This window comes from Carya illinoinensis, chromosome 7, assembly GCF_018687715.1.
Source record: "Carya illinoinensis cultivar Pawnee chromosome 7, C.illinoinensisPawnee_v1, whole genome shotgun sequence".
NCBI classification, from domain to species: Eukaryota; Viridiplantae; Streptophyta; class Magnoliopsida; order Fagales; family Juglandaceae; genus Carya; species Carya illinoinensis.
In genome coordinates this window covers 30,746,363-30,758,665 of record NC_056758.1, presented here as the reverse complement: position 1 = coordinate 30,758,665, position 12,303 = coordinate 30,746,363, and the positions used below count along the sequence as shown (strand labels likewise).

The following is a 12,303-nucleotide window of genomic DNA, read 5'->3' as shown; positions in this document are numbered from 1 at the left end:
TCCATAACCCACTCTATAAGAATTAAACTGCAACCTCTAATTCATTGTATACTCAAATTGTATGAATATTAAAAGATAACTCTACTAGACAATGCTACTCCTCATTTGTATCATCCAAGTGGAGTCAACATTTTATGAATTATGTGTCAAATAAAACATTGCCACATTAAAAAAAATAACAAGAGAAATAAGTTTTTAAAAGATTTGTAGCTAATTTTTTGAGCAGGTGGTTCTAGATTCGTTGTACTTCATTAGTGGAGTTTTATGTATATTTGTACATTTAAATATTATTTGTGGTGTTAGTATTGATTTTGAAGCTATAAATATTATTTGTTGTGGTGATGATGTGATCATATATAGTTTGAATTTGAGTATTGTTTAGGTGGTGGGGATGGCATGGATCCACCATGGTAGTGGATTTTGTTGTTTTGAATATTGTTCATGGTTTGGACTTGTGGTGTTGGTTTTGTCTTTATTTATTTATTTTTTCTATTTTTGTATCATATTTTGATTGGTTTGCATTGCTAATTTGAGTTATCAAAAGATTTGATTAAAAAAAAGATGCGTTCTTTGATATAAAAAATAGAATATTATTAAATTATAGTAGAGTAAATAAATTCATACCTCTATTGCACCAATGGAAGAATCTTCAAGGGGATTGTTCCACCACTTCAACAAATAGATGAGAATAAGAAGTTGAAAGAAAAAATAGAAGAAGAGGTAGAGGAAGACTAAGACTAAGAGGACAGAGGAGGGGGGGAGGAGAAAAGGAAAACAAAGAGGAAGAGGAAGATGAGGAGAAGAGAAAGCGAGTGAAAATGACGAAGAGAAAAAGTAGGAGGTTAAGAAACGAGCCATAGAGAGCATGAGAGAAATAGAAGTTGGAGAAATAATCAATGATAAATATGTTCTATATAAAAAATGGGGGAGCGTGGTATGTGAATAAAAGGTATTAAATGACCAATTAGTGTCTATTTCAAAATATGTATCATATTTATGTATAAAGTTACAGATAAACTCACCTCAATTATATTATTATATTCTGCATGAGCAATAAAGTAGACTGGTTACTCCAAAATAAATACCTCGGCGCAAGTGTGAGTCATCATAATAGTTGAGTGAAAATGTAAAGAAAACGTAAACAACTTACATAATAAATAATCTCATACCTTTATTGCACCGAAAGATCTTCAATGAGTGGGAGTTAACACCCTTGGCAATATCCACGCAAAGTATTTTTTCCGACGATGGAGAATTTGCTATATACATAGCCCACTCCATAAGAATTACATTGCAACATTTAATTCATTGTATATTCAAATTGTATGAATATTTAAAAAACTAACTCTACTAGACAATGTTACTCCTCATTTGTACCTACATCCAAGTGTAGTCAACATTACGTGAATTCAATGTCAAATAAAACATTGTCACGTTAAAAAAATAATGAGAGAATAAGTTTTCAATAGATTTGTAGGTTATGCTGAGTTGCTGGTGTTGAATTCGTTGTACGTCATTAGTGGAGTTTTACATATATTTGTACATTTAAATATTATTTGTAGTGTTCATATTGATTTTTGAAGCTATCAATATTTTTTGTTGTGGTGGTAATGTGGCCATAGTAGTATAGTTTAATTTTGAGTATTGTTTGGGTATTGGGGGATGCCATGGATCCATGGTAGTGGAGTTTGTTATTTTGAATATTGTTCATGATTTGGATTTGTGGTGTTGGTTTTGTCTTTTGTTTTTCTATTTTTGAATCATATTTTGACTAGTGTGCATTGCTAATTTGAGTTATCAGAAAATTTGACTAAATAAAAAAAGAACGTGTTGTTTGATACTAAAAATGGAATATCATTAAAGCATAGTAGAATAACTAAATTCATAACTGTATTGCTCCAACAAAAGGTCTTCATCAGGATTGGTCCTCCCTTTCCCTTTCAGCAAAGTCTGTGGGGGGGGGGGGGGGGGGGGGGGGAAGAAGAAGTGAGCGAGCCAGGGAGAGAATGAGAGAAATAGAAATCTGAGAAATGGTAAATATGTTCTATAAAAAAATGGGAGTGGGTGGTATGTGAATCAAAATTATTAAATGACCCTGCTAGCGGTGTCTATTTAAAAATATGTATCATATTTATGTAAAATGTTATAGATAAACTCACTTCAATCATAGTATTATATTCTGCACGAGCGATAAAGTAGACTGGTTACTCCAAAATAAATACCTCGACACAAGTGAGTCATCATAATAGTTAAGTGAAAAAGTAAAAAAATACAAAAACTTGCATAGTATATTACACCAATATAAGAATATTATTAAATCATGGCATAATAAAGAATCTTATACCTTCATTTCATCAAAAGATCATCAATGAGTGAGAGTTAACACTTTTGGCAATATCCACGCAAAGTATTTTTTTCGATGGTGGAGAACCCACTAAGTACATAGCCCGCTCCTTAAGAATTACATTACAACATCTAATTCATTGTATACTCAAATTGTATGAATATTAAAAAAACTAACTCTACTAGAGAATGCTACTCCTCATTTGTATCATCCAAGTGTAGTCAACATTATGTGAATTCAATGTCAAATAAAACATTGTCACGTTAAACAAAATAACTAGAGAATAAGTTTTCAATAGATTTGTGCTGAGTTGCTGGAGTTGAATTCGTTGTACTTCATTAGTAGAGTTTTACGTATATTTTGTACATTTAAATATTATTTGTAGTTTTGGTATTGATTTTGAAGTTATCAATATTATTTGTTGTGGTAGTGGTGTGGCCATAGTGGTATAGTTTGAATTTGAGTATTGTTTGGGTGGTGGGGATGCCAAGGATCCATCCATGGTAGTGGATTTTGTTGTTTTGAATATTGTTCATGATTTGGATTTGTGGTGTTGGTTTTGTCTTTATTTTTATTTTTTTTCTATTTTTGTATCATATTTTGACTGGTGTATTACTAATTTGAGTTATTAGAAAATAAGACTTAAAAAAAGAACGCATTGTTTGACACCAAAAATAAAATATTATTAAAGTATAGTAGAATAAATAAATTCATACCTATATTGTGCCAATAGAAGATCCTCAAGGGGATTGTTCCACCCTTTCAACAAATAGATGAGAAGCAGAAGTTGAAAGAAAAAATAGAAGAAGAGGTAGAGGAAGAAGGACTAAGAGGAAAGAGGAGGAAGGGGGGAGAAGAAGAAAATGAAGAGGAAGAGAAAGATGAGGAGAAGAGAGCGAGTGAAAATGACAAAAAGAGAAAGCACAAGGTTAATAAATGAGCCATAGAGAGCATGAGAGAAATAGAAGTTGGAGAAATAATCAATGATAAGTATGTTCTATAATCAATGATAAGTATGTTCTATTGGGGGGGGGGGGGGGGGATCTTGTTAGCTTTAAAAGTAATGTGATTGCTAGCCCTTGCAGCTAAACAAAATGCTATAGCCATTTTGACCTCATAAGCAGTGTATAATTAAAAATATAAACCATATTTGCATAAACGTTTATAGATAAATTCATCTCAATCATAATATTATATCTTGCATAAGCAATACTAAATGCAAATTGCTTACTTCGAAATAAATATCGAGGCACATGTGAGAGTTATCATAATAGTTGAGTGAAAAAGTAAAGAATACGCAAACAACTAGTATAGTTTATATGACACCAATGTAAGAATATTATCAAATCTTGGAGAAATTAAGAATCTCATACCTTGATTGCACCAAAAGATTTTCAACGAGAGAGTTTCACGCTTTTGGCAATATGCACTCTAAGTATTTTTTCCAATGGTGGAGAACTCACTAAATCCATAGCCCGTTCTATAAGAATTACCCTACAACCTCTAATTTATTGCATACTCAAATTGTGGGAATATTAAAAACTAACTCTACTAGACAATGCTACTCCTCATTTGTATCATCCAATTGGAGTCAACATTATGTGAATTCGGTCAAGTAAAACGTTGTCACATTAAAGACATAATGAGATAATTACTTTGAGTAGATTTTGTAGCTTATGCAAAGCAGATGGTGTTGGATTCATTGTACTTCATTAGTGGAGTTTAAAGTATATTTCTAGCTTTAATATTATTTGTGGTGTTGCTGTTGATTTTGAAGCTATCAATATTAGTTGTCATGATGGTGTGGCCATAGTGGTACAGTTTGATTTTGAGTATTGTTTGGGTGGTGGGGATGCCATGGATCCATGGTAGTGGATTTTGTTGTTTTGAATATTGTTCATGGTTTGGATTTGTGGTGTTGGTTTTGTCTTTGTTTTTTCAATTTTTTGTATCTAGGGATGTAAAAAAAAAAACCAATAAACCGGTAAACCGGACCGGACCAAACCGGTGGGATCGGTTAGGTCCCGAGTTTGGTTCAGTCCGGTACCAGTTTATTTTTCTTAAAACTGGTCAAAATCAGTCCGATTCCGATTTTTCTTTTTTTAAAACCGGACCGGACCAAACCTGACCGGTTGATATATATTTTAATTTTTTATATTATAGATAATATTTATATATAATATATAACTATATATAAAATAGTTTTGTATTATATGATATATTACTAATTAATATAATATTAAATTTTAAAATCTTATATCATTTTATTTATTGTATTAATAGTTATACTAATATTATCTAGTGCATATTAATAGTTATACACTTATACTAATACTTTATCACTATCTATTATAATATACTATAATATATCATTATCTTATAGATTATAATATATCATTATAGTCTATAATACAATTATAATATATATTATAATATACTACAATATATTATCACTATAGTATTATATACTATAATATACTATATTATATATTATATAATATATAATATAATATATTAAAACCGGTAAAATCGGACCGGAAACTGGTAAAACCGGAATACCAGTTTAGGAGGATAACTAATGTATAATTGGTTTTGAAAAATGAAAAACCGGTACATATCGGTTCGATCCTAAATTTTGTCCAAAACCGGACAAACCAGACCGGTTACACCCCTATTTGTATCATATTTTGACTGGTGAGCATTGCTAATTTGAGTTATCAGAATATTTGACTAAAAAAAGAACGCATTGTTGGATATCAATAATATAAAATTATTAAAGCATAATAGAATAAATAAATTCATATCTTTATTACACCAACAAAAGATCTTCATCAAGATTGGTCCTCCCTTCCAGCAAAGATAGGGGAAGAAGAAGAAGAAGAAGTGAGCAAGCCATGGAGAGAGAATGAGGGAAATTGAAGTTGGAGAAATAATTATGATAAATATGTTCTATAAAAAAATGGGAGTGGGTGGCATGTGAATCAAAATTATTAAACGACCCAGCTAGCGGCATCTATTTAAAAATATGTATCACATTGATGTAAAAAGTTATAGATAAACTCACCTCAATCATAATATCATATTCGGCATGAGCGATAAAGTAGATTGGTTACTCTGAAATAAATACCTCGACACAAGTGAGAGTTATCATAATAGTTGAGTGAAAAACTAAAGAATATGAAAAAACCTTGCATAGTATATATGACACGATTAAGAATATTATTAAATCATGGCATAATAAGAGAATCTCATACCAAAAGATCTTCAATGAATGAGAGTATAACACTTTTGGCAATATTCACGTGAAGTATTTTTTTTTTTCCAGCAATGAAAAACCCACTAAATACATAACCCGCTCCATAAGAATTACATTACAATCTCTAATTTATTGTATACTCAAATTGTATGAATATTATAAATAAATAAATAAATAAACCTAACTCTACTAGACAATGCTACTCCTCATTTGTATCATCAAGTGTAGTAAACATTATGTGAATTCAATGTCAAATAAAGCATTGTCACGTTAAAAAATAACGAGAGAATAAGTTTCCAGTAGATTTGTAGGTTATGCTGAGTAGGTGGTGTTGAATTCGTTGTACTTCATTAGTGGAGTTTTATATATATATTTGCACATTTAAATATTATTTGTGGTGTTGGATTTGATTTTGAAGCTATTAATATTATTTGTTGTGGTGGTGGTGTGGCCATAGTGGTATAGTTTGATTTTGAGTATTGTTTGGGTGGTGGGGATGCCATGGATCCGTGGTAGTGGATTTTGTTGTTTTGAATATTGTTCATGGTTTGGATTTGTTGTGTTGGTTTTGTCTTTATTTCGTTTTCTATTTTTGTATCATATTTTGACTAGTGTGAATTGCTAATTTGAGTTATCAGAAGATTTGACTATAAAAAAGAACGCATTGTTTGATGCCAATAATAGAATATTATTAAAGCATAGTAGAATAAATAGATTCATACCTCTATTGCACCAACATAAGATCTTCATAAGGACTGTTCCTCCCTTTCAACAAAGATAGGAGAAGTTGAAAGAAAAAGTAGAAGAAGAGGAAGAAGAAGAACGAGTGTAAAGGACGAGACAAGTAGAACGTTAAGAAGTGAGCAGGGGTGACAATGAGAGATATAGAAATTGGAGAAATAATCAATGATAAATTTGTTTTATAAAAAAAGGGAGAGGGTGGCATGTGAATCAAAAGTATCAAACGACCCAACAGTGTTTTTTTAAAAATATGTATCATATTATATATGAAGTTACAAATAAACTCACCTCAATGATAGTATTATATTCTGCATGAGCAATAATGCAAACTGCTTACTCCAAAATAAATACCTAGGCACTGGTGAGAATCATCATAACAGTTGAGAGAAAAACTAAAGAATAGGAAAACAACTACCATAGTCTATATGACACAATATAAAAATATTATTAAACCATGGCGTAATAAAAAATCGCATACCTTAATTGCACTGAAAGATCTTCAACGAAAGAGTTTCACACTTTTAACAATATCCACTCTTAAGTATTTTTTTTCAACAGTGGAGAACCCACTTAATCCATAGCCCGCTCCATAAAAATTATATTGCAACCTCTAATTCAATGTATACTGAAATTGTAGGAATATTAAAAAATTAACTCTACTAGAAATTGCTAATCCTCATTTGTATCATCCAAGTGGAGGTAGTAGCAACATTATGTGAAGTCGATGTTAATTAAAACATTGTCACATTAGAAACATAACAAGAGAATAATTTTTAATAGATTTGTAGCTTATGCTGAGCAAGTGGTATTGGATTTGTTGGTGTTGGATTTGTTGTATGTTGTCAGTGGAGTTTTTAAGGATATTTATAGGTTTAAATATTATCTGTAATGTTGTTGTTGATTTTGAAGCTATAAATATTTTTTGTTGTGGTGGTGGTGTGGCCATAATGGTATGCTTTGATTTTGAGTATTGTTTGTGGTGGTGGAGATGCCATGGATCCATGATAGTGGTTTTTGTTATTTTGAATATTGTTCGTGGTTGTGGATTTGTAGTGTTGGTTTTGTCTTTGTTTTTCTAGTTTTTGTACTATCATATTTTGACTGGTGTGTAATGCTAATATGAGTTATCAGAAGGTTTGACTAAGAAAAGGAACGCGTTGTTTGGTACCAATATTGGAAATTATTCAAGCATACTAGAACAAATAAATTCATACCTCTATTGCTCCAACAAAAAACTTTCACGGGTTTGTTCCTGACCAGCCATTTTCAGCGCATGATTAAAAAAAAAAAAAAAAAGGAAAAAGAAAAAGAAAAAAATACAGCAAAGGAAATGAATAAACAAGAAGATATAATACGAACCCAAATCATAGTAAGTCCTATGTTGCCCCAATCTCTTCATACTTGGTTGGAATATGTATGGAATAAATTCCACTAAACAGAGCTTCCTCCTAACTACAACTTTCATAGATTGGATGCAATTATTGATTCCAGTGGCTCAACGTGCAACACACATTTGCCTAATTGGAAGAAAAAAAAATTTACCTAAATATAAAAGTTTACTGTAGAAGCAGATAATAGCACAAAATAATTAAAAAATGTGTTCATTACATTCAAACATAAAGACATTGGTATTAAAACTGTAAAAGCTTAGAACATGGCAGATTACTTCATTTCAGTACACTGCAAGTAGATTTCCATGTGTTATGCCGCAGTTATCAGTTCATCTTCAATTATATTTTTTCTACGAGAAATTGGAAAAGTTCAAAATGAGCATAATAATTGATTGAATAACAAAATAGAGCTTCCAGACAAGGTATCAGTGCAAGCTAAAGAGTCTTGACAGATCATAGTTAAATCCACACAAGGAGCTGACTTTCCATCAACTATTTATTTGAAGGTGGTGTGATTTTTTTTTAATATATTTTTTTCATAACTAAGAATGTTAGTAAGCTAATAAGTCAGTATTTATGATATCTTAGTCAGCTATAGACTTACTCTATGGCCTATTTCTAGCAAAGATTGCAAATGGAATTATTGTTCCATAAAACAAATCCAATAAAGCCATGAAATGAGGGTCAAATTGCTTCCTTTAAAGTGATTTCAGAATTGACATGTGTAACTGGCAAGGACTGTATGGATTTAAAGGTCATGAAATAAGTATTCTAGGGTTTCCAAAAGTGTTGGTGTTATTTTAGGCTAGTCTTTTATCCATCAAAATTCAGTCTATTGGAGCCATAATTCAATCTACAAACCTTAAACCACTCTTCTAAAATTCTAGACCCTAGGCTCACAAATTCTTCAAACCCAAAGCTTCCAAAAAAGCACATGTAGACAGGTTTTACATCAATATTATAAAGCATACCGACAAACCTCAAGTTCAGTAGGCGATACGGGCCAAGAATTTAGAAATGCCTCAGCAAGTTGATCATCAACCTCAGAAACAACCTCTATCAGTTCATGTCTCTTTTCTGCCACGAAGCTCTCGGCCATATCGACACGTATTTCTTCAATAACTACTTTTTCAGTGCAGTATGCAATAAAAAGTAGTATGATTGGAAACATAAATCCATGCCTAAAAAGAACCAAAAAAAGAGAAATAAAGATAAAACAAAGCAAATATCATATCCTTAGAAACTGACCCATTGGGACCATGAAAATAAAATGGTTTTTGTTGCACAAGACCCTTAAAATCATCTTCCAACCCAGTTCGAACTTTGTAACAAGCATGGTTAATCCCCTGACCAAAAACACCATCAGATCACAAAAACAAAAAAACCCATAAGATCACAAAAGAAACAAGAACCATCAGATCACAAGCAGATCAGACAAAAAAAAAAAAAAAAACAGAGAGACAAGCTTTGAGAGAGAGAGAGCATGGTGAGAGAGAAACCCTACGCAAAGATTCTGTCAGTCAAGATTCTGAAGCTGGTTTCCGTCAAATGTGAATAATCCTAGGTGAAGAATCGGCAGCCTCGGAGCAGAGTTTCCATCGAGCTAGCCACCATCGACCATGTAGAGGTGGTTTCCGTCGAGCCCTAAGAATATATTTGGAAGCTTGAGAAAAAACAAAAACAAAGAGAGAGAGAGAGAGAGAGAGAGAGAGGCAAGAAAAATAGCAAATGAAAGGATTACAGAGGCAATTCAAAAGCTTCTGCATGACTGTTTTTGAAGTAAAGAAAAATAGCAATAAAATTGAATTGGCTTCAAGAGCTACTGAATCTAGACTAACAGCGAGTCAGAAATTTCCTCTTCAAGACATCTCTCTTCCCAGATTTGATGAATTATATAAGTCCATCTCCCAGCTCTTCCACTCACTCCTATTAGACAATGTAATTTAATTTCTTGGACAACTGGAAGCACACTACACCACCAATTTCAGTGGTACTAAAGCCTTTTTTTGTTTTTTTGTCTTTTTCTTTTCCTTCTTTAGGGAGCAAACTATCCTAAGTGAACAATCTAGACAACTCAATTATAGCATCAATGTTTTCATTTGCAAAATGGTTGGGATTTTCAAGACATGTATGTCCGTACTTTGCAGTCTGCTAACTCTATGATGGCTGAATATTGAGGAGAAATGTTTGCAAATATTAAAGCAGTATTGACAAAGTTCGGATGATGAAATCCTCAAAAGCCTTATGAAACTCATAGATTAACTACTTACGAATTTTCATGAGATGTGGAAAATAGAAAATTTTAAAAATAAAATAAAACACCTTTATTAAGCAATAACAGTTTTTGGGAATTGAGCTGTCTAAATGCTTCTGGTATGCATTGAACATCATATCTGTCCATAAATGATAACTTCAACAGCCTAGACGCCAAATTTCAAATAAATAATCATTGCACTTGTGAAGGTACAAAGAGGCATGCAGGCAGCAACATGATAAGTTTAAAAGTAACTGCAAAGAACGCTTACACTTTGGGAAGCATGAAGAGTAACAAGGCTGATAGGAATGAAGATGGTTACCATCGATAGAAATATATAAATGACCTGCATGAGAGATTCTCAGCACCACAAGTACACGAATAAGGACAAATAATAGATTATGAAAGTCAGAAGTAAATGGTAGTATTTGAGAAGTTACCCAAGCTGGTGTTAGTACTGGTTTACAACCTGGGAGCTTCTGCTGTGTAAACTGATAGAAAGATGCAAAAGTACCATATTGGGACTTATTATAAATCAACCTAGACTAAATTAAGAGCAAATATGTTTATTAAAAAAATAATTGACAGTGTGCTAATGGGTGTTTTTTCAGAACATCACCTCTAAATTCCAAAAGCAATTAATAATACAAATTGGCAAAATAACCTCAACTAATTATAGATTTTTTTGTTCCATATAATTAACTTTCCTAATTCTTCCAAAACAGAGTCAAGATTAACTCAAAAAGCAGAGTTTCCGTTGAGCTGGCTGCTGTCAGCTGTGGAGATGTGGTTTCCGTTGAGCCCTAGGTATAGTTTCAGAAGCCTCACGTTCTCTCTCTACGGGCTTTGGTTTCTGTTGGAGAAAGAAGCATCAGATGATAGCAGGGACAAAACAAAATACACAACACTTGGCCAGACAGGGACGAAACGTAAAAATGACCATCACATCAAAAAGCACTGCTCACTGGGTGATAGCTGCTTTTATAATAGAGAAGATATATATATATATATCATTCTTACCTGAAAGACAAGGTCCCAATTCAAAATCCAGATTATGCTCTTGGTTGGATTATGAGCATGGTTTAATTGACACATTTGACCTTGAACATCAAAACGAGTGTGGCAAAAATAGACCAGAACTGGATTAAATTACCTGATTTATGGGTAAAAATGCCAACAATGAGCAAAAACAGACTCTGAACCCATTTTTTGAGCATCATCCGATCCAAGAAAAAAAGTCAACCTAGACCTCCACTCCAAAGCCTTTTGAAATTAGATGAACCAGAAACTGCCAAAACTACCAAAGAAATGTCAAATGCAATCATATCATAGATTCATAATGGCCAACAAACTTCAGAAAAAACTGACACCATAAGGATAATGTAGAGATAAGAGCTCATAAGAACTTTTATTGTAATTGTCTTTAGAATATACAAACAGGAATATTGGCAGTTAATGCATTGCCTTTTAAACAAGCAAAAAATAAAACCTCCATAAAGCTTTAAATAGAATTTACCCACAAGATCCCAATAAACAATCACATAACATATCAAGCCAACAACTATTACACAGTCAGGTGTGCATGTCATTTTTGCTCCTTTCTTTCACTGACATTTTGGCTCTTATTTCTATACGGTTAAGCACATGTATCAAATATGCACATATCAGTTATCTATCAAGCGGGGGTACCACAGTTACCCAGGGGTGCAAATAGGCTGAAAAAGTAAATTAATCCATATAAAAAAAGCAAAATGAAATAGACCCACACATATCCTAATATACCTGATGGTCCATACAATGTTTTACCCGACATTGCCTAAGATAGTATACATAGATCAATCAATCTCATTCCCCAATCACAACCATGCCCTTTCTAGCACATGCACTTGGGGAACAGTACTCTAGCTAGCTTAATGTGCAGAGATGTCGATTTTTTAGCTAACTTTAATGTTAAAGGTATTAGGGGTATGCCCTTAATAATTCATCATGCTATTACATTCAAATTTTAAAAGGCACTAATCTGCCATCAAGGCTAAAATCTCCTTGTCCGAAAAAGAAAAGAAAATAGCAGGAAATGAGCTTCAAGCTCAATACACAATCTTGGAGCTCAGCCAAACTCATAACCAAGTCAGAGCATACTTAATTAAATAATATCGGCACATTAAAACCTAAGCGTTGAAAATATCTGTGACCAGGTCCCCAGTCAAGTAATAGTAACTAGAGCAAGCAGTTTCTATAACATTGTTTCGCCTAAACTCAAAAACTTTACTTTTTGCGTTTAGCTAATGGACCAACATCATCTTATACCGAATCCTCA

At 32.5% G+C, this 12,303-nt stretch overlaps 1 long non-coding RNA gene across 2 annotated transcripts; it reads right to left on the bottom strand.

The window, feature by feature from the left end:
• Positions 1–5,114: 5,114 nt before the first annotated feature.
• On the bottom strand, positions 5,115–12,296 carry LOC122315185. 2 transcript variants are annotated; one of them, XR_006243962.1, is made up of 7 exons: positions 10,427–12,296; positions 10,258–10,332; positions 9,237–9,376; positions 8,981–9,078; positions 8,712–8,854; positions 7,701–7,858; positions 5,115–7,593 (listed from the first exon to the last, which is right to left on the bottom strand). It is a non-coding gene; the product is annotated as an uncharacterized LOC122315185 (long non-coding RNA). The 2 variants fall into 2 exon arrangements; XR_006243963.1 differs by lacking the exons at positions 10,258–10,332; positions 10,427–12,296 and adding an exon at positions 9,571–10,153.
• Positions 12,297–12,303: the final 7 nt, after the last annotated feature.